We start from the raw sequence: 22,842 nt of genomic DNA, 5'->3' as shown, positions 1-22,842 counted from the left end.
TCCTCCAGACTTGGAAAAATTTTGGTTGCAAAGTGAACCTATCAACTCTAGGAGCACAAAATAACACTTTCAAGCTTCTAGCAAGAGTCCCTCATTGTTTATAAGTGTTACATGCACCCTTGAAGAGAGCATAACACACTCCTTAAGAATCTTTCCCCTTCCTTATTCTGAATTGTGCCCTTGAGAAACCAAGTCTTTCTTTGAGCACACCCCCTCGACTCAAAGAAGTGCACCCTCCTTGAGCGCATGAGCGCACCCTAAAGGCCCAAATCTCAATTCCTCTAACCTTAATTAATGCACCTTGTGCCCTATTTGACCTTAGAGCACATGAATGCACTATGAATCCCTGAAGCTTCTTCTCTCATCCTTCCACAATGCATCATGTGCCCTCCTTCCCTTTCTTGAGTGCATGAGCACACCTCGAAGCCTCTCTCTTCATCCTTCAGCCCTACGCATCCTTCATCTCTATGCCATGCACCCTTCTTTTCTCCCTTTAGTGCACAACACACTTGGGAAGCCCGAAGCCTCATCCTTCATCCTTCAAACATGTGCCCTATGGCCTCCCTTGAGTGTCTCTCTCTCTTGAGCACATGAGCGCATCCCGAAGCCCTGAAGCTTCTTCCCTTCATCCCTTCATCCCTTCATCCTTTAAAAGTGTGCCCTTGTGCCTAGAAGCTTTCCTTTCTCCTTCCAAGTGAAATGTTAATGCATGAACATAAAATATGCATGGAACATGTTAGAATAGGATATTTGCAAGCTGATGATTTCTTGTCATGAGTGGTTGTAGTTATAGGTATCTCAAGAACAACATCGTAAGCATGCACGAATAAGATCAGGATGTGGTAGTGTTTTTGGGGCATAGGTGTACCAAAAGACACCTCCTTAGCAATTGATTGTTCCCTGTAAAGGATCACAGTCAAAATTGGTGTTGTTAGTGGACAGACTTAAATAAACACAACATTGTAAATAGTGGAAACAATGCACACATAAACATAAAATAAACAAAGACGTAAATACACAAATAATGCTCAAATGGAGCAAACAAATAAAATAGATAATGGATAATTATCCCTTTATTGACTACTAGTAGTAGAGTTTGAATACAATAGATGAATCTTAGACACTTGAAGAGAATTCTTTGAGCTATGGAGCTGAAAAATCCTTAGCAAGGGGGTTTCTCTTCCTCAATCTCTTTGCAAGTTTCTCCTCTCTCTCAAAGAAGTATGAAGACTCTCCAATGGTGGATTCCTTTTCTCTCACTAAGATCATGGATTTCTTAGAAGAAATATTGCCAACATGATAGTGTTCTTCCCTTCTTTGGCTTCAACAATGCAATGGTGGTTTTCTCAGAGAGAAATTTGGTCAGCATAACAATGTTTCATATTTTGGTTCTCCCATGGCCCCATTATATAGAATTAATTCAATCCTTCTTCCCTCTCCTTGTTCATGTATGATAATGACAGATGAGTAGGACAATATGATTCCATTGAGGGTTTCATATCTCCAAGGTGACTAGAATTCGACTATACTAGACTGAGCTCATGTCAGAGAATTAGCCCCAAGTGTGTAGAGTGGTCCCGGATCCCTGATTCATCCTTTTCTGCAACCACGCAGATTTTGAAGGATATTTCACACACACACATTTATCTAAGACATGTGACCTTAATTATTTTTATTTATAAAATTTGGACCTTTGGAGAACTTTTATTTTTTAAACTTCATGATGTATTTAGCTAGAAAATGTTCACTTGTGCATTCTGTTGGACACTTTTTAGTGTCTTTTGGATTGTACTAACAGGTGCATGATTTTCTAGTGTTAACAGTTTCCCCCTGATGTATGAGGTTAGGAGGAACCGTATTGCTTAAATACATCACATTTTATTTTCTGATGGAGAGTCTAATCAACTTTTTGAGAGAGAGGATAATTTTCCATGGAGATGAGTAGAAAAAATCTGCTTGACTGAGTATAAATGGTAGCCATGCTCTGGTGAAAACCTACAATAAAATTGTGTCTATACGAGATGCTAATTTCCCATGCTCATTATGATGGCTAATCGTAACTAATTGTAATCAGAGAAATACTAGTTCTTTGTCCAATCAACATTGTAAATAGTCGATGATGATAATTGTTGATGTCCTCGAGGGCGCTTCCTAGTCAAATAGGTGTAATATGGTTCCCCTATGCATAACAGAGGTGAATCACTGTTGACTAGGGCACTGTAGTATCCATAGGTCTTTGAATTTGGGTACCTCCCCCATATCATGATGTAAGCATTGTTGAATGAGGTGCTTAGTGATGCAGGGGTCTTCGAATAAATGAAAGAACTGCAACGGTAACTGAGTACGACACCACCTTGACATGAAAATTTGTGTTGGTGTCAAATTTCAAGGGGATCGATGACATCAGTGGACAATAGTGATTCCCATTGTGCCATCCGAGGATATCCTTTCAGGGGGGAGTATCCAAGGTACTATCCCTATCCTATAATGCAATTGTTGAAGTCGACAAGAGAGGAGTGTTAACTACCCAGCTTGATGAGTCAGGGAATCAATATGAGAGTTGGATAGATAGTAATAACTTGGGTTAGATAAGAATGATAGTGAGAGTTGTCGATATAAGAGGATATGGATTACTAGCTCGAGGGCGGAGCATCGATGTGCAAATGGAGGAAGAAAAAGCATGTTTACTGATGGTGATGGTCCTAGAGTTGGTATGATTTCCAGGATGGGTGTAAGCAAGTTTTTACAGATGTAAAAAATGGAAATTAATTGCTGGTGAGGTGTAAGCTTCGACCAAGGGTGACTAGAGACTACATCCACGTAAAAGATATGAACAACAACAAAAAGAAATTGTGGATGGGAGATTGTTTTCTTTTTTAAAATCTTTGTTATTAAAAGAATATGAGGGTGGTTTGGATGTACATCCATGAAGATGGGTGCCCCATAATGATGGTAACCTATATGGAGGTGTGGTTTTTTACTAAGGGTGCGGTCCCCATTCGTTGGTCTCTATGTTGGGATTCAAGTTATGTAAGTGAGATGGACCCTGAGGAGGAGTGAGTGTTCATGGCTCCTGTTAGTGAAGACGGGTATATAAAGATAAATTGAGCCATGAGGGCGACATTCTATCATCCAGCGCAGATGTTTATAATTTGCAAAGGTGAGATGGTGATAAACATGGTCGAGATGGTGGAAATTATGGTTCATTTTGGAGAAATGATGTCAGGATATGTAAAGCTTTAGGAGGAAGCTTATTAGCTAAGTGGAGAATGATACCTTCTCTGTCATTTTCTTCTCAGGATGTTGGTTGAAGTGGTTCATGTGCAATGTTCCTACAATGGACATAACCAATACCCTAAGTGAAAGCATTGTTCAAGACATACATATAATGAATGATATGAATTAAAGAACTGGAGAAATACATGACATCAGTTTATGCATGTGCGACAGTCCAAAAAATGAGTGTTTTCATTTACCAAAACAACGGGTTCCATGATGAAGATGGTGTGGCATTGATCCTTGCATTTCTTCCGATTTTGTCAATGGATATCCAAGGCTCCTATAATGGACCTAAGAGATGGTGAAAAGGGCGATAGATAGGGCTAAGGGGACCAAATTTCATTCATTTGCATTGTTGAATTGTGGAGGTGAGAGTGAGTTTCTAGATCTTTTCTTGTCGTTGCAGTCAACCAAACTATCAGGGATACACGTGGAGAGAGCCAGGTAAGATTTTTTACGTTATTCTTTATCAATTGGGTAGTTTATAGGGTAGGTAGGCCATATAGGGCTCCCCTTGTATGACCTTATAAGTTTTATTTCTCTTGGTCACATGGGTGACTCGCTTGGATTCGTGCAGTTGCCGTGCAAACCTCGAGGTTTTTTGTGGCGACATCATGAAAAATGCCTACTCAGATGTCCGCATCGTGCGTCTAAGGGAAGAAATGTCACGACGAACCCTTGTGAGGTTCGTCGTGGCTTAAACAAGTTATCACATGATGGTTTTGTGTCTGTGTAATACACAGATGCATGAACCATGCTCTTGTTTGAAAAATAGGTCCACGATACTGAGCACTTTGAATTCCACGACTTAATGGCCTGAAAGATGTGCGTCCATGCGTCTATTGAGAAGATAGATGTGCGAGATTGCGTTTGTCAGACCTATAGATGCACAATTGTGAAAAACAAGATTTTTTCATGGTTTTTGCCCTCTTTTTTTCCTTTTAGATAGCCTAGGGAGGTCATATTTATTATTTGACATAGGTATCCTGGGTGGCAGGATGATTTGGAGGGAGAGGGATTGAGTGTGGTTGCATACAGCTGTGGCTTGGAATCTTGTAGCTCACTAATTGTTGGTGCGGTGGGGGCTCTTAAATTTCCTTTAGAGCCCCTTGATGAGGTCGCGGGATACATTCCTGCATTTTTTAATCAGATATTGGGATGTGGACCATCAGGTGATGGTCATTCGGTTCATACCAATATCTATTTTGTCACTGTTTGACTGCCTCATGGGGAGATGTTATCTTATCCACTACTAGTTGGGCATGTGGATATTTGTCATTGGGCCAAGGTAGAGGGTGAGGCTCACTATGGGCCTGAACCCTATGAGGAGAGTTGCAATAAGATTGCAACTATTTTTTTTTAGCTGAGCGAGTAGCGTTGGCTACGATTGTGAGATTGGTGGGGTTAACATCCCCTAACTGTTGCTTGGGGCCCCATATAGCGGTATTGTAGCTGCTATAGGGAGGGAACTTCTTTGATTAAGCTTGGTTACTATATCGGGGGATGTTGTCACAACTTAAATAGGTGCAGCATGGGACACTCAGGAGTTTCTGCTATGGGAGTGTGCTTTGCAACATTTTATATGAGTGGGTGGTCATGCTTCGTGTAATTTTAGCAGTACCAACGGGGCCTACCAGGGACCCATGCATGTGTCGTTGGGGAGGTGTGATGCCGAGAGCTAGGGGTGGCATGGTGGGGCATTACTGGAATGCCAATGTGGAGGATTGGTTTAACTCCAATCCTTATTTGATTCTGGAGTTTTCTTATCATGGAGTGGACTTTCACGGAGATCCAAACATGGGGATTCCTCAGGGTGATGCCTAGGAACGAACATGTATATTTTGATTCCTGCATTTGAATACATATGTTTTCTTTCATGTATTGTTTATGATATTTTATTTATGAGGATGTAACACCATGCTTTCTTTAATAGCAGATGCGGGGCCGCAGGGGCGACCACTAGCCTATTTGGTAGGTCATGATCAGAGGCATATGGGTGTTGCAGGGGATGCCCCTGTTACATAGAGACGGAGGGTGATGAGGCCACCGATTGTTCCTCGGGGTGGTCCAAAGCAACCCGCATAGCAGCAGCATTGGTTTGATATTGGTGGGCCCTTTGGAGAGGGTGGAATTATAGGGGCGAGGATGCAGAGCGATGATGCACGTGTGCTGAGGATGCAAAGGCACACATGGAAGATATTGAGGTGTAGTTACGAAGCTACCATGATACCTGGGGTCGGGTGGAGTCACTGACTAGAGGGTTTCCTATCAATGGATGATCTGTCTTGGAAGAGATCATTCTTGAGATGACAATTTCATTAGAGCAGGCAATTCGACTAGTTTTGTGCTACATCGCCATGGCGATGGATACAACTGGTCTGATTTTGGCTCCAAATGAAGATATTGGGCCACAAGAGCCCTAGATAGACTTGATCGTTCTGCTTTTTTATGAGATTATGTATGTACTAGGGAAAGCACCCATTATGAGGATGCTCCCCTATATTTTGTTGACTTATTTTTCCTAGTAGTGGGTCAGTTATATCTTTTGTACTCATATATTTTTTGATGTATGTACGAGATCATTTTTTGGAGGCTCTCATGATGTGTTGGATGTCTCTATACTTCTTGTGTATTTCTACCTTTTATTTTCGATGTATCTTTTGTTGTTGTTTCATGTATGTTGATGGTGATATATATGTGATGCATTCTAGTCTAGGATTTGATTAGCGATGCGATCAGCTGTATGATTTGTATCCCTTGGTATATGTGTAAATGTGATATGATTAAAATATTTAACTAACCTTTGTGAATGTAGATATTTCCGAAAGAGGTGTAAATCACGAATGTGAAAATGCCTATTTAACTGTGATACAAATAGCTAGGAATCAAGGAATATATGTAGGTGCCAGATACCTAGGTGGTGGGCATCGGCTAAGAGGCCTATGATGGCATCATACTCTACTTGATTATTGGTGTTTGACATGATACAAAGTCCATTAAAGAGACAAGGTTTCTATTCAGGAGAGTATATGGTCGAGGCTGCAGCAGCAATGTTTTGCGACCATCGAGATGCACCGTCAATGAACCTATGATGATAAGCTGGTGGAAGATCCATCTATTGACACGTGATGAGAAAATGGTTTTAGAGAAAATTCATGATGAGGTGGTCATAATAAAAAAATAAGTCATGGTGCATACATGTATACTCTAGAATTTTATGGGTGAAATTTTTTAAGGTAGAGACCATTGACGGGACACTTTAGGCAAGTCCCATTGGGCTCTGGTAGTATGTATGTCCCCTTGAGGAGGCAATGTTTAATGATGTATGGGCCCTTCCAAAGAGTTTCAAACTTTCCAGGTCCTATCGCTTCCTGGGTGACATCGTAGCGGAGGAATAACTCTCCCTTAGTAAATTTTCGAGGGGTGATGTTGCGATCGAATGAGGCTTTGACCTTCTTTATGGGCTTCATTATTCTCAAGGGATTCACATCGACGTTCATCAACAAGGTCTAGTTGTACCAACTTTTTTTCCAAGGGTTTAGTGTCTGCTAAGAGCTTGATGGTCGTGTGTAAGTTAGAGATCTCACACTCGATGGGAAGTACTGCTTCTATGCCATATATGAGTTGGAAGGGTGTAAATCATGTGGATGCCTTGACCACTATGTAGTATACCCACAAGGCGAATAAAAACATATGGTGCCAATTGGTTTTGTGAGTGTTCACCATACATTGTAACATGGTTTTGAGGACCTTATTAATGACTTTTACTTGTCCATTGGACTAGGGGTAGTATGGAGATGCAAACTCAAGAGAGAAACCAAGGTGTTGGGACAAATATTGAAAGATTTCATTTTCAAAATGTTTACTATGGTCTGAAACCAAATCCTTGGGAATGTCGAACCATGTTATGACATGATTGAAGAAAACAGTGCGACAGTTTTGGTGGTGTTATTATATGTGGGCATTGCTTTCGCCCATTTGGTGAAATATTCTACGATGACCACAATCTATTTATGATTTCCGAATGATGGGGGATTATAGGTCATGAAGTCAATGCCCCATTTACAGAATGGGTCTACAGCTATGACTAGATGTAAGGGAGTAGGTGGTGTTTATGCCTTGTGAATGTATCGTTGCCATCATTCACAATTTTTGACTGCTTGTATGCAATCATACAAGTTATAGTCTTCGTTGTGGTCAGGGGGGCTAATAAAATGAGCTTGAGATAATGCATCTTTCAAAGCATCGAATGATTTTTGGTCTTTATCATCCCACTAGAAGGGGATATCTTAATGAATGAGGCGTAGGAAACCTTGCATGCAAGTAGCATAATCGAGTACAAATCATCGTAAGAAATTGGCCTTACCCTGCAATATTTATAATTGATTTAATGTTTTTGGTGGAGGTACCTCTTTAATGGCTTGGACCTTGAGGGGGTCGAATTTGATCCCTTGCTGGAAAATGATGAAACCCAGAAGTTTTCCGACGTTGACACATAATACACACTTGAGGGGGTTCAATCATAGCTTATATTTCCAACATCTCTAAAACACCAAGTGGAGGTCTTCTAAATGGTTGGCACATTTTTTGGAACATACTATGAGGTCATCCAAATATGTGAGGATGAGACGGGATAGATCATTGAAGATGTAGTTCATGGCCTGCTAAGAGGTGGCGCCAGCATTTTTAAGACCAAATGGCATAACTTGGTATGCGAATGTACCCCAACAGGTGGTGAATGTTGTTATGTACTGATCTATATGGAAAATCTGGATTTGGTTGTACCTAGAGAACCCATCCATCAAGGATAAGGCCTCATGATTGGAGCAAGCATCGATGTCTCGATCGATGAATGGCTTTGGGTAATTATCTTTTGCGCATTCTTTGTTTAGATCCCTAAAATCATTACAAACACAAATGGTGCCCTATTTTTTCATGATGGGTACAGGGTTGGAAACTCAAGATGTGTAAGCAATCGGGTAGATAAATCTAGCTTTGTGAAGTTTATCAATTTCTTGTTTAATTGTTGTTGCCTTAGATGGATGTAATTGGCATTGTTTTTGTCAGACGGGATGGGCGTCCGACCATGTTTCAATGTGATGTTCCACTATGGTGGGACTGATACGTGGCATCTCTGAGTAATCACATGAAAAAATATCTTTGTATTCTTGGAATAGGGATGTATATACGGTTATTTCTTCGAGGGAGCATACTACCCCCAAGGAGATCTCTTCAGTTTTGCCAGGTTTGTTTGAAATATTTACCTTAATGGTAGGTGAAAAGTTGTCCATGTTCCCTTCCTCAAACACATTAGGTGTCGGGATGGGATTCTTGAACCAATCAAATTTTCCTAGTGGGAGGAAGTCTTTTGATTCAGTGGCGCAGATGTTGTGGATATGCGCACTACTAGGAACAAATGTTTCTCCAAGTATAAAAAATGAACCATGGTGAATGGCATCCCAAGGATATTCAGGTTCTATCATGGCTTCTAGAATATCTTCATCTAAATGAAAATGATTATCTAGGGTTGACTTGGGGTGTGCCAGACCTTGAAATTGAGATGTAGACCTAGTTGTGCTGGTTGAAAAGCAATAATATGATTTGTTGGTTAAGGCCATAGAACCAAGAGAGGTTGAAAAAGTGCAAATCAAATGATTCTAGACAATCATAGGTGTCATCATTGTTGAGGCATATTTTGCGGTCTCGACACCAAAAAATGATGAGAACACAACACGAATCATGGTTCCTACGGATGAAGAAATGAATCATATATGAAGTTGTGTGTCGTTGGCATTGTTTGGTGGAAAAATCTCGGTTATGAGTGTTTGTAGATGTCTAGGAGGAATCTTTTGTGCTCTTGTTGGTGTACAAATGAAAAAAGTAGCTTCTTCTATCGAATGTTGGCATTGAATCCTAAGTAGCTGAAACGTGTGTAACATAGGGCCTGCCTCATTACCATGGGTAGTATCAGTACAAATTCCACATACCGGTCCATAACTAACCGAGTGGATATTGTAGGAAGTGATGTTACTCATAGTATGGGATGTTGGGTCTTGGCTATCAGATGAAATATCTAATCTAGATTGGTGGTGTTAATGGGGAACGGAATGACAGGGACCCTACCTTATTGATGGTTTTCGTTTCTCCTAAAACACACATAGAACAAACATTGATGCTTCATTCCTGGTGGGTGGTGAATGATTTTATGGTTCAGACTCTACTTTGGCCAAATCAAAATTCTCTATGAGAAGTCATCGCATGAATCCAAATAATGGAGAAATATGGGGAGAGTGTTGCACGTGATGTTTTCCAACACAAATTTAGCAAGTGTGACACATGTGCCTTTATCTGGTGGTTCGAGTGGCATGGGCAACTAGGTATAATCGGTTGAATTCCCATAACTTAGGGTATGGGTTGATTAAATGTTCTGGTGCATCACACAGAGCACAAGTTGGTGAGGTTGTATCATGTGTTTGTTGAGATTTCCTCTGATCATGGCGAGAAGTTTTTGGACCTAACAGAGGATAAGAGCAAGAAGCTTCTTCTCTTATGGTGTAAAAATTATTTTTGGAGTCGTCCTCTGTCGAGAGTAATAGGGTATTATATTGTGTGATGGAAACTACTACATCACGGTACCAAGGAATTTCGGGGCGATGATGGGTATAATGCCTATACTTTGCGCACATGGCACATGCGTGACTGGTGTGTAATGCCTTAAGATGTGTGGGTATCTTCTTCTTCTTTATGGGGGGGAGGGTTTACCAGCTCTTGTGGGGCATGTAGTGGATCTTTAAGCTCTTTCAATTTTGGGCACTTATTGGTGGGGTGCCCTATTGTTTCACATAATGCGCAGGGTTGAGGGGCCCTAGAGGAAGGAGTGTTTGAAACTTCTACCTTTTTACCTTTTTTATTATCCACTATCTTTGCACTGATTGGTGTTGGTGCAAGTACTGCTTGAGGTGTGGGTGCTACCTAGGTAGGTGTTGTTTGGGGTGTCTCATTTTCCTGAGGAGGAATAGGAATAACCCCTATTGTAGTGACACCTATGCTTTCTGGTGTGGCATGTGGGGACAAATACCAAACTGGTATTGTGAGAGTTATATTAGGCAATGAGAGTGTTGCAATGATTTTGTGTGAGAGAAACCAGGTGGGGGATATAATAAGGGCGTATGAGTGATTGAATTAGGCAAGAAGGTTGGACTAGTAACCTCATTGTTAGCATCTAGAATTGGTTCTTGATTTTGGGTGGTGTTTGATGAATTCATCATGCACACTGGTGCTTTGATGTTTGGGAAACGTTCTTGTAGCACCAAAGCATCTCTTGGGAATGTCCCTAGGTGTTTTGATGGCTTAAATTGGCCCAAGCTGAGCTTAGTGTAAGTAGTGATCAACTTGTGGGAGGATGATACTAAGGGAAGTATGTCATCAGGTATCGGTAAGGTTTCCTTCTCATAGTATTTGAGTTGATCAATAGTAATGATATTTCCATCATGGGGGAACATCATTATTCTGAACACTGATGAGGTGACTACGAGCATCTCGTACATATAGCTTCAACCTATTAAGATGTTGTAATCCAACTAGGCGTTTAGTACTTCGATATTTATTAACACAATTTTTACATCCAACTTAACTGACACGCTAGGGTATAGAGCAACGGGAGGAGAGGGGAACCCGTTGTATGCTCTAAGTGTAATGTCAGAAGGCTTAATCACAGGGGATCCTAGTTTCTGCTAAATGTATCTGGAAATGATACATGTGGAAGCCCCTTCGTCGACGATGCAATAAATGTTGATATTTTGCACTGAGACTTGGATTTGGAAAGAAACGATTGATGGTAGATTTGTAGTAGCTTTTTCCAAGTTGAAAATGATTAGGCTAGAATTGGATGGGTTGATTGCACCTAAAGTAGAAAGTAAGGCTTTCCATTAGGTTGGGCATGTTTGAAGGACTTCTAACGTTGACATAGTTGACAGTGATTTTGCTAAGTCATCGACTATATTGTAGCTATGAGAAGCTTTTAAGTTGTGTCCCGCACGCCGTAAAGTTCCTTTGACCATTTTAGACATAGATTCTACAGAAGGTCAAGGGATGGTCAATGACCTTATTGTTGGGTTGTGTTATATTCTTTCCACAACTAGTCCACGTGCAATGGGGTGGCAGCCTCCCCTGTATGTTGCGCAGGGCGCTGCGGGGGGGACATGGGGGGGGGGGGTATGGAGGGGGGCATAGCCCCCCTACACAAGCTGGGGCAACACCACTGGAAAAAAAAATTAGACCCTATATTAGTTGGGTGGACCTATCTATGGTTTTGTGCATGGATTTTGCACATGGTTTTTGTCATGATGGTTTTCAGTCCATGGCATTTGTAGATCCAGTCAAAGGAACTACAGTTATGTTCTATCCAAGGTTAATCGATTGGGGTTTATGGATGCTTCGGGATGTATATATATGTATTGTAACATTGAAAGGAACATAATAAAAAATCAAGCTGGTAGTCCCAGTTTTATGCTCTCGCCATTATTTATTTTCTATTTTTAGAATTCGTATGCAAGTAATTTTTGTATGGGGTTAAAACCTACATTTGGTTTCAGAGTTGCTTTGGCTTCAAGGGGACGCCTTTACTGTTGAGGGTTTTTTCTCGAGCCTGTGGTAGACCTTGTTTAGTGGGAGATCTGCAGGATTGATTCTTGTGTTTAAAGAAGATGGCGAGCAGTGGAAAGATAGAGATCAAGAAATCTAATGGTCAGAGTTTTGAGTTGTTGAAACTCAAGATGGAGGATCCGTAGGTGGATAAATATCAGTGGATTGTAGTAGATCCGGGTACTAAACCAATGACAATGTCCATTGAAGACTGGAAGAAGTTGGATTGGAAGCCAAAGAGAACAATACGATTGTGTGTCTCAGATTCAGTATTGTTGAATGTATCAGGGGAAGCTACGGCGAAGGCTTTGTGGGACAAGTTAGGGACTTTGTACCAATCTAAGTCTCTAGTGAATTAACTATTCCTACGGAAAAAGTTGTATAAACCGAGGATGAAAGATGGAGACTCGGCGACAGAGCATCTGAATGCATTTAATAATGTGGTAAGTCAGTTATTATCTGTTGATATTAAAATTTAAAATGAAGATAAGTGCATCAATTTGTTGTGTTCTCTACCAGATTCGTGGGATAGTCTAGTTGTTTCAATAGGCAGCAATGCAACTACTTTGCAATTTGATGTAATAGTCTCATCCTTACTCTCACAGGAGATGAGACAGAAACATATGGAGGGCCAAAATAGTGATGCCTTGTCTGTACAAGGAAAGTCCCAGAACATAAACAAAAATAAGTCCTCGAGTGGGAGATATAATTCTATAGGGAGATCTAATTCTCCAGGAAAACCTGTAAAGGTGTGCTGGAAATGAGGAAAGGAAGGGCACTTCAAAATGAACTATAAATCTAAAGCTCCTGAGAAAGGAAATGGATCTGATGATGCTCCTTCTGTAAAGGCGAAAACCACCTCAGATGAAGGTGGGGATGTGTACATGGCCTCTTCTTCAAGTACACATGTAGATCATGAGGCATGATTGATTGACTAAGGTGCATCCTTTCACTTCATTCCCCATAGAGAGTGGTTCTGCGAGTATGAGAAATATGATGGTAGTGATGTCTTCTTAGGGGATGACAAGAAGGCTAGAATCGTTGGTCGCAGAAAATTCAAGTTGAAGTTGTAAGGTGGAAGGATTAAAACACTTCCGAGTGTTCTGCATATTCCTGCATTGGCTAGAAACCTGATTTCTGTAAGCAAGTTGGATGATGCAGGTGTAAAAACAGTGTTCAAGAAAGATACCTGCAATATGGTTGGGGAAGCACTGGTATTCATGTGGGGAGTTCATCTTGGAACTCTGTACAAGCTTCAAGGTAGCACTATTATTGATGGGTGCAATAGTTTTGTTGTTCCTGAAAGTGTAGCAGAAAATCTGGTGGTCTCTAGAGAAAAGACCATGCTATGGCATCAAAGGCTTGGACATATTGGAGAGAAGGGCCTTAAAATACTTCATGGTAAAGGTATGATAGAATGTATGTCTAATAGCTCTTTGGATTTTGATTTCTATGAAAATTTTGTATATGGGAAGTAGAAATGGGTGAGTTTCCCCTCTAGTGCTAAGAGGGAAAAATGAATATTAGAGCTTGTGCATAGTGATGCATTTGGACCTATGATGGTTCCATCACTGGGTAAATCTGTGTACTATGTATCATTCATAGATGACATCACAAGGAATACATGGATATATTTCCTCAAGAAGAAATCTGAAGTTTTTGACAGGTTCAAAGAATTTAAGGCTCTAGTGGGAAACCAAACAGACAAGAAGATAAAGGTGCTAAGGACAGATAAAGGTGGAGAATTTTGCAAGAAGGAATTTGAAGAGTTCTGTAAGAAGTGTGGTATAGCATGATAGAAGACTAATCCCTACACACCTCAGAAAAATAGAGTTGTAGAAAGAATGAACAAGACGTTGATGGAAAGGGCAAGAAGCATACTCAGTGGTGCCAGGTTAGGCCATGAATTCTGGGCAAAGGCGGTGGAGACTGCATGTTACCTAGTCAACAGATCACCTTCATCAGTGTTGGAGGATAAGACTCCACAAGAGGTATCGATTGGTAACAAACCTTCTCTTTCACATCTGAGGTTATTTGGATGTGATGCATATGTACGTGTTCCAAAGGAGAAAAGAACAAAGTTGGATAATAAATTTGAAAAGTTCATCTTTATTGGGTATAAGGATGGTTTAAAAAGTTATAAGCTTTGTAACCAAGTAACAATGAATGTTGTGTGATGAGCCCCAAAAATGGACAATTATTTGGGCTCATCCAACCTCCTAAGTTGACTTAATCCACCATTCTCATTGGTTTATTGCATGTTTTTGATTATTTTTATGTTAATAGAGTGAATTTGGTTAGTCATTATGCCAACAAGTCTAATGGGTGCTTTGTGTAGCCTTTTTGGTCAACTTGGAGACAAAATTGAAGGTCTTAATGAGCACTTGGCAGCCAAATTCGTGGGAGAACAAGCTAGAGGATTTGTAGGAAGGTGTCCCCCTCATTTATGGGCCCTTACCTCGAATTCTCCACCATCAGCTCGGAGTTCAAAGGCCACCAAATCAATGAGCACAAGGGCAGCCAAGCAAGTCAAGTTGGACTGCTGTTAACTACAAGTCTTGGGCAGCCAAGTCCCTAAATTTTAGGAGGACTGTTGGGTCCTCAAATTGTATAAATAAGAGGGCTTAAGACCTCATTTCAATTAGTCATTTTGGGGAGCTAGTTGGTAGTAATTTTTGTAGCTAGTAGTTAGTCATTTTTGGGGTTAGCTAGTTAGTCGATTTGGTTAGCCAGTTAGTCTTTTTGTAAACCAGTTTTGGCATGATGTTAGACTCATGATTATTCAATAAAGGCAAGCAGCTTTGGATTCAATTCGAAGTTTTTAAGGGAGCTATATCTCTCAGGTTAGGGCCCAACCTGAGAGCAATAGACCTCCCCTTCCTTGTATTGTTACTTGTGTCATTTCAGCACTTTATTTCCTTGTTTTGGTATGCATTTAGAATTTACAGTCTGCTGATTTGATTGCTTTTATGTGATTGAGTTAGTTTATAGTTCAAGTGTTTTTAGTTGTTTAGATTAGAGTAGGAGGTTTGTAATTCATTAGAGTCAAAAAAGGGTTGATAGTGCACTCGCTGCCATCTCTGTTTAGGGATTGGGGTGCAGTCTGTACCAACCACCAAAAAAAACACAGTCTTATGCTTTCATGCAAGCTGCCACATGGTTATTTAAATTATAGATCCATGCATGCACTCTTTCTCCACTTTAGTTCTCTGTTCCTGAGCCATCACAAGCCTCATTTCCATCCTACCTATTCACCCATACACTTCCTCCACTCCTCCATCACCCAAAACTCCAACCACAGACCTTCTTGTAGAAATCCCAAGACTTCGTGTAGGATCCCCTGCAGACATCCTGTAGAAGCTTGCAAACTCGGTTGCTGAGCATCTGAACGTTGTAGACTTATGTGGGAAGATGTTAGAGGTCCCCAGGAACCTCTCCTAGCCTCCCTGACCTTTCCCAAGCTTTCTTCCCTTCACACTACCCCTGCACAACCAAACCCTAATAAGAAACAAATCCATAATCACTCCATCCACTTAAGCAAAAATAAAAAAATAATGTTCTTTTTCATAGAAGTAGTTTGAGTTCATGCATTTCACATCATTAGAGGTAATGGCATCCTTTTTAGACATTTGCACTTTCACTATTGCATCATAGAGGTCAAACTAGTCAAATTAGGGTTTACTAGGGTTTCATGTTTTGATTGGCTTTCAGTTCACTTTTGCAAAGTAGATCAATCTCCCTCGAGATAGCCTTCATCCATCATTTAGAAAGCTTCTTCTGAAGAGCATATAGAATTTGGCTTGAGCCCTAGCGGACTTGTGCCAGCTGACCAAGTGACAGCTGCGACAAGAGCTAGTACTTGTGCATACAGCACCGTCGCTTCCAAGTTTGTACGAACTACCGGGTTGATAAAATTAGAGATAGGGAGCCCCAGGAGTTGTAGCATTATTGCTACAATACTGGAGCCCACTATCTTTTTGGCGTCGTTGCCGGGGAAGCGTCAGAGTATTGGTGATTGTCGCTTTTCTTCTATTTTCCACTACAATCTTCTGCTAAGTAGTTTATTTCATTTCCATTATGCAATTTCGTTTATGCAAAAGTAGATTAGCATTTCCCGCTTTCATAGATTAGCATTTCTCGCTTTCATAGATTAGCATTTGAATTCCGCAATTTCATTTCTGCAAGCGTAGATTAGCATTTCAATTCTGCAAGCCTAGACTAGCAATTCATTCCTGCAATTTCATTTGAGCAAAATAGATTAGTCCTTTCCTGCTTTCGTTTCAATTCCGCATTTTCATTTTAGCAAGATAGTTAGTTGCAGTTCAATCTATTTCAGTTTTGCAAGTAGAAGTAGAAAAAAGCAAAAATCAACCAAAAAGATTTCATTTCATGCCTTGTAGGAGTAGAGATAAGTTAGAAAAATGATTGCACAACACCCCCACTGCTTCACACAGCCAACGTTCTCTCTTCTTCGATGGCTGTGGTTAAAGAACCCCTGGGTGGACATCAAGGCATATTTAAAGAACCTCTAGGGAAGAAGAAGAAGAAAACATTCCTCTGGAGCAAATGGCTACAAGCAAAAATGTTGGGAGCAACATCTTGTCCAAAGATGAATTTGAAAGTCAGATCAAAGATTTCAAGAGTGATATGAGGCAGTTTCTTGCCATGCAACTGGATACCTTGCGGATCCAACAGAAGCAAGAGGAAGTCAAGAGGGCTTTGGTCATTTTTTTTCCTAGGTGCACTAGAAAGCATCCTAGGAATGAATGTCCATTGTACTCCATAGAAGTGTGTTTTGTCTGTGAAGAATACCATCCTACAGATCAGTGCCCTTCCTTACCCAGATTCAAAGCTGCATATCAGAGAGCCAAAGGAGCCACTGAATCACTCTATTACATGAACCAAAATTGGCCGCATGGACCTAGATCTTACCAGCAGGAACTGCAAGGGACACCCGAGACCTATTATGACCCCTATCAAGCCACTTTCATGCCTTCTTGGGGTCCCCCTGCTCATCCTTCCTGGTTCACACCTCCTCCTTGCTCCTTCACAGATCCATATTATGCCCAACCAGTTGCTCATTCATTTCACCCTTATGCTCAGCCACAGCCTCAGTGGAATGCACCTCATCAGGGGTGGAGGCCCCAGTACAACACTCCTCCCACTTCGTTTCCTCCACCACCTGCTCATCCACAACCATCGCCTCCTCCTCCACCAAGGCAACCCCAAATGCCTACCCAACCACAATGCCATCCATCTCCATCTCAATTTCACACCTCCACTCAACTACCCGTACCATTTCCAAAGCCATACAATGGAGCAGCTCAACCCCATTGCAAATCTGAGGCACAACATATGCAAATGACTCCTTTTGAGCTCAATGATGTTCACCAAAGCTCAGGAAGAGTGTTGCAAAAGAGAGAATCTATTGACAACATTGAAGGACCAAAGGCAAAAGAAGATTCAAAAGAGGAGATCAAAGAATCATGGGCTGCACTTGATGAAGAGAAGAGATCAGAATCAGAGATAAAGAAAGATCCTTCATGGTTATCATCAAATCCTCCATGTACTCAAGAGAAAGATCAGCAAAAAGAGGAAGATGAGACGGTCATGACAGAAGGTGACATGAAGAATGATCCAGATCAGCAAAAGGACCAAGGATATCAAAGCTATATTGAGACATGGTTCCAAACAGTCACTAAGTTGCAGCAGTACTCTCTTCCTCAGCTATGTTTGATCCATTCAAAGCCAGATCATTTGGTCTCTGAGATCTGGATACTTGTCCAAGCATGCATTTCGAGCCTTCACATCATTTTTTCTCTAATCTCGATGTGCACATGGCTCCATTGGAAGTATTCTTATACTTGAAAATGATTTTGTTTTTCAAGTAGGGTAGGGTAGAAGAAAAATAAAAGAAAAAAAATGAAAATAAGAGAAAAATAAAAATCTAAGGTGAAAACCTCCTCGGAGGCGCCTTAGATTGGCCCATTGATTGAAAACCTCCATGAGGCGGTCAATGGGTTGAAAAACAAAAGAGAAAAGAGAATAAGATCTCTGGGTGAAAACCTCCCTTGGAGGCGCCCAGGGCAGGCAATTAGGGTGAAAACCTCCATGAGGCGCCCTAGTTGTTTTTCAAAAAAAAAAGAAAAAAAAGAAAAGAAAAATAAAGCTAATCTCCATTGAATAATTTCATGTTGCAGCAATGACATTGCAGGTTGCAAGAAGGACGTTTCATGACAGGAGGAGCACTCAAATCAAGGTCAAAGTAATTGTTCTTGTGCCTTCTACAGGAAGCTCTGTATTTCTACAGGAAACATCCTGTAGAACCTTTGGACGAGCCAAATCCAATTTCAAAAGTGAATCTGATGGTGGGAATCTGTTGATTAGGCCTGCAAGCACTTATGTGTCCATCCCTTTCCTTTCTCCATCATTTTTTTCACCTCCTTGTGCTTCTTGTTGTGCTTCTACAGGAACTTCCTGTAGAAATTGTGGGAAACTAGGCATGCATTTCAAAAAGTGGTTTGGCAAGCATGGTAGCTTCCTCAAAGGTTCAGAAGTCCTCCTGCAATCTTCCAACTCCTCCTCCATCATCTCCATACCTTCATCACAGCCAAAATTCATTTTGTCATACCATGCAACCAAAATGCAAAGTGCCTTGAAGCAAAAACACATAGAGCAAAATTTGTTTATGCCATAACTTGAAAACCATGCATCCATTTGACAAACCGTTTTATGGGGAATTGTAAAAGGTTGATGACAACATGCCTGAGCAGTTTCATGCAATTCTGGTGCACGGTTTCCAAGAAATCAGCCTCCATCACCATCAGCCATTTTTGCATTTTATCCATATCCGTGCATCCGTTTTAAAACCTATTTCATGGGGAGATGCACATGGGTGATAGTAGCCTACCCAAGCAGTTTCAGCCGATTCCGATGCACGCTTTCCGAGAAATCGAGCTTTGAAATATTCAGCCATTTTCTATTTTTCTCGAAATCCGTGCATCCATTGATCACGATTTTGCTATGGGAGATGCATAATGATGGTAGGAACATGATCACCGAGTTTCAGATCAATCCGATCTACCGTTTGGGAGAAATGGCAAAAAGAAGTTCTGGTTTTGTGACCATGCAGCAGCAGCAGCTTGAACGGGCAGAGTTGAACGTGGAAACGATTGCATGCAGCTCAGATCCGGCCAGAGGACACCTGCACAAGGAAAAGAAATCAAGGATTAGCAGCCAAGCCACATGCAATCAGAAAAACTAAGCATGCAGCAGCAGAATCAGAGCAGGCAGCAGCAAAAAGCTCACGGCAGCCATTCAACTTCGAGGTATGTGACTGATCTCATTCTTCTATTGCATAGATTTAATTTGAAAACTGCATGAATTGATGGAATGGTGGAATTAAGCCATGGATTAGCAAGGCTCAACCGATTGTCTTCTCTAGCACTTCTGAAAAATCACGTAGCATGTGTGGATGAGATTCACGTGGAAGTTGAAAAGTACCGGCAATGGTAGATGTGTTGAACTCCAGTGAACAGGGCATCAGTTGATTAACAAATAGAAGGGGACTACAGTTCATAATTACACTGCAGTGGAGACAACAGTCGTATAAGCCAGCACACGTATGTGCCACCTCACTCCAAAAATCACGCAGTAATTTAATCAACGCTCAGCTGAAACTCTCACCATTCAACTGCAGTCAACTGAAACCCTTTCCAGATCAGTTAACCGATGGTGCTGTACAAGATTTCTTCCCTTTTTTCTCGAGATATCTACAGTTCCTTAAACAATTCCCGCTCATCGCACTTTACAGGCGTTTCTACAGGAAGACGTTCTACAGGAAAGTACAGCAGAGCCTTCTAGAGCAGAAAAGCTTGGATTTTTCTTCGACAAATTGGGAATCCCGAAAGTGGTAGGCTTGAAAAAACACTCTTCCATGCATGATACATCTGAAAGGTGGTGAATTAAAACTATTTTTGAATAAGAAAGTATGAAAGAAATCTATCTGTGGGTCAAGAATGGTAGTTTTCCTGTGTGATACACAAAATTTTTCAGTTGGTTATGCATCACATTCCCCTCCACAGGTCCTATTAACAAATTTCTCCTGTACAAAAGTTAAAGCACTGTGAGGACTAACATGTGCATGAAGGATGTGAAATTTATGTGGTTGTATGTGTGCTGGGGATGAAACTTAAGCTCTACACTTTGTCTGTGGGAGCCTAATTCCCTTCTGACAGTCGAGTATTTGGGCAGCAAAAGTCTTGAAACGAGGGAATTGTTGTTCATTGATATCAAACAGCTGAGGAATTCTTCCTTAAGTCCAGGGGGAAGCTATAAACAACACTTTTGTTTCTGAAAAAGAATAAGAAAAAGGGAGCACTCTTACCATGCCAGGGGGATTCATGATTCTGCATTATCCATGGTTGTCATGTGAATTTACACTTCCTCCAGCAGTGAGGAAAAAGAAGCAGTGGCCGAGGGAAAGAAAGAAACAGGCCAGAAGACCCCGACCACAATGCAGAAGAAAGAACAAAAGAGGAAGCATGAGAAAAAGGATGACAAAGAAGAAGGTGACACACCCATCTTGTCAGCAAAAGAAAAGAGGTTGAAGAGCAGAATGGACAAAGCTGAGGTGGTCCACATCAGCCCAAGTACCTCATCAGCACCTGCAACCAAACCAAAAAGCAAAACCCATGCAGCAAAGCAAGCAAAGGTGGTGACACCCGTGTCTACAGGAAAGCAGAAACAAGCTTCTACAGGAACCCCGAAAACAGTAAAAGGGTCTTCTACAGGAAGCCCGAAATTGGCTAAAACAGGGTCTTCTACAGGAAGCCTTAAAAAGGCAAAACCCAAGGAGAAGAAGGCGGACATCCTAGCTAGGGAGGCAGTAGCTGTGCTGGCCGCCCTAAGTACCTCTCCCAAGCCGAGGGAGAAGTAAAAGAGGGAGCTTCCACTACATTTTAAGGCGAGAAAAGGCATGCATATAAGAACTGGCAGACCCCAAACCACAGTTAAAGAATCAAACTGTCATCGAGGACACAAAAGCTAAACAAAAGGAGGAGTCTCCTTCAAGGATGTCCATCACCTAAGAATGAGAAAGCCAAAAACCTTCACTGGAAGAGAGAGAATTCAGACAATGGACTTAAAAACAGTTCTACAGGAAGACAGAGGACTGTTTCTACAGGAAGCCAGCGAACTGTTTCTACAGGAAGTTTGAAAAGAGGGAAGCCAAGGGAGAAAACAGCCGAGATGTTAGCCAAAGAAGCCACCAGGGCCATCAAAGATAAGGAGAGAGATTGGTTGCTCAGAGGATGAGCAACACTTTCAGTAGGGGGGTGATGATGAGCCCCAAAAATGGACAATTATTTGGGCTCATCCAACCTCCTAAGTTGACTTAATCCACCATTCTCATTGGTTTATTGCATGTTTTTGATTATTTTTATGTTAATAGAGTGAATTTGGTTAGTCATTATGCCAACAAGTCTAATGGGTGCTTTGTGTAGCCTTTTTGGTCAACTTGGAGACAAAATTGAAGGTCTTAATGAGCACTTGGCAGCCAAATTCGTGGGAGAACAAGCTAGAGGATTTGTAGGAAGGTGTCCCCCTCATTTATGGGCCCTTACCTCGAATTCTCCACCATCAGCTCGGAGTTCAAAGGCCACCAAATCAATGAGCACAAGGGCAGCCAAGCAAGTCAAGTTGGACTGCTGTTAACTACAAGTCTTGGGCAGCCAAGTCCCTAAATTTTAGGAGGACTGTTGGGTCCTCAAATTGTATAAATAAGAGGGCTTAAGACCTCATTTCAGTTAGTCATTTTGGGGAGCTAGTTGGTAGTCATTTTCGTAGCTAGTAGTTAGTCATTTTTGGGGTTAGCTAGTTAGTCAATTTGGTTAGCCAGTTAGTCTTTTTGTAAGCCATTTTTGGCATGATGTTAGACTCATGACTATTCAATAAAGGCAAGCAGCTTTGGATTCAATTTGGAGTTTTTAAGGGAGCTATAGCTCTCAGGTTAGGGCCCAACCTGAGAGCAATAGACCTCCCCTTCCTTGTATTGTTACTTGTGTCCTTTCAGCACTTTATTTCCTTGTTTTGGTATGCATTTAGAATTTACAGTCTGCTGATTTGATTGCTTTTATGTGATTGAGTTAGTTTACAGTTCAAGTGTTTTTAGTTGTTTAGATTAGAGTAGGAGGTTTGTAATTCATTAGAGTCAAAAAAGGGTTGATAGTGCACTCGCTGCCATCTCTGTTTAGGGATCGGGGTGCAGTCTGTACCAACCACCAAAAAAAAACGCAGTCTTATGCTTTCATGCAAGCTACCACATGGTTATTTAAATTATAGATCCATGCATGCACTCTTTCTCCACTTTAGTTCTCTGTTCCTGAGCCATCACAAGCCTCATTTCCATCCTACCTATTCACCCATACACTTCCTCCACTCCTCCATCACCCAAAACTCCAACCACAGACCTTCCTGTAGAAATCCCGAGACTTCCTGTAGGATCCCCTGCAGACATCCTGTAGAAGCCTGCAAACTCGGTTGCTGAGCATCTGAACGTTGTAGACTTCTGTGGGAAGATGTTAGAGGTCCCCTGGAACCTCTCCTAGCCTCCCTGACCTTTCCCAAGCTTTCTTCCCTTCACACTACCCCTGCACAGCCAAACCCTAATAAGAAACAAATCCATAATCACTCCATCCACTTAAGCAAAAATACAAAAACAATGTTCTTTTTCATAGAAGTAGTTTGAGTTCATGCATTTCACATCATTAGAGGTAATGGCATCATTTTTAGACATTTGCACTTTCACTATTGCATCATAGAGGTCAAACTAGTCAAATTAGGGTTTACTAGGGTTTCATGTTTTGGTTGGCTTTCAGTTCACTTTTGCAAAGTAGATCAATTTCCCTCGAGATAGCCTTC

Source organism: Pinus tabuliformis, chromosome 1_1 (genome assembly GCF_031772625.1).
Source record: "Pinus tabuliformis cultivar Carrire ecotype Pingquan chromosome 1_1, CPIR1, whole genome shotgun sequence".
Taxonomy (NCBI): Eukaryota; Viridiplantae; Streptophyta; class Pinopsida; order Pinales; family Pinaceae; genus Pinus; species Pinus tabuliformis.
Note: the sequence above shows the minus strand (reverse complement) of the source record.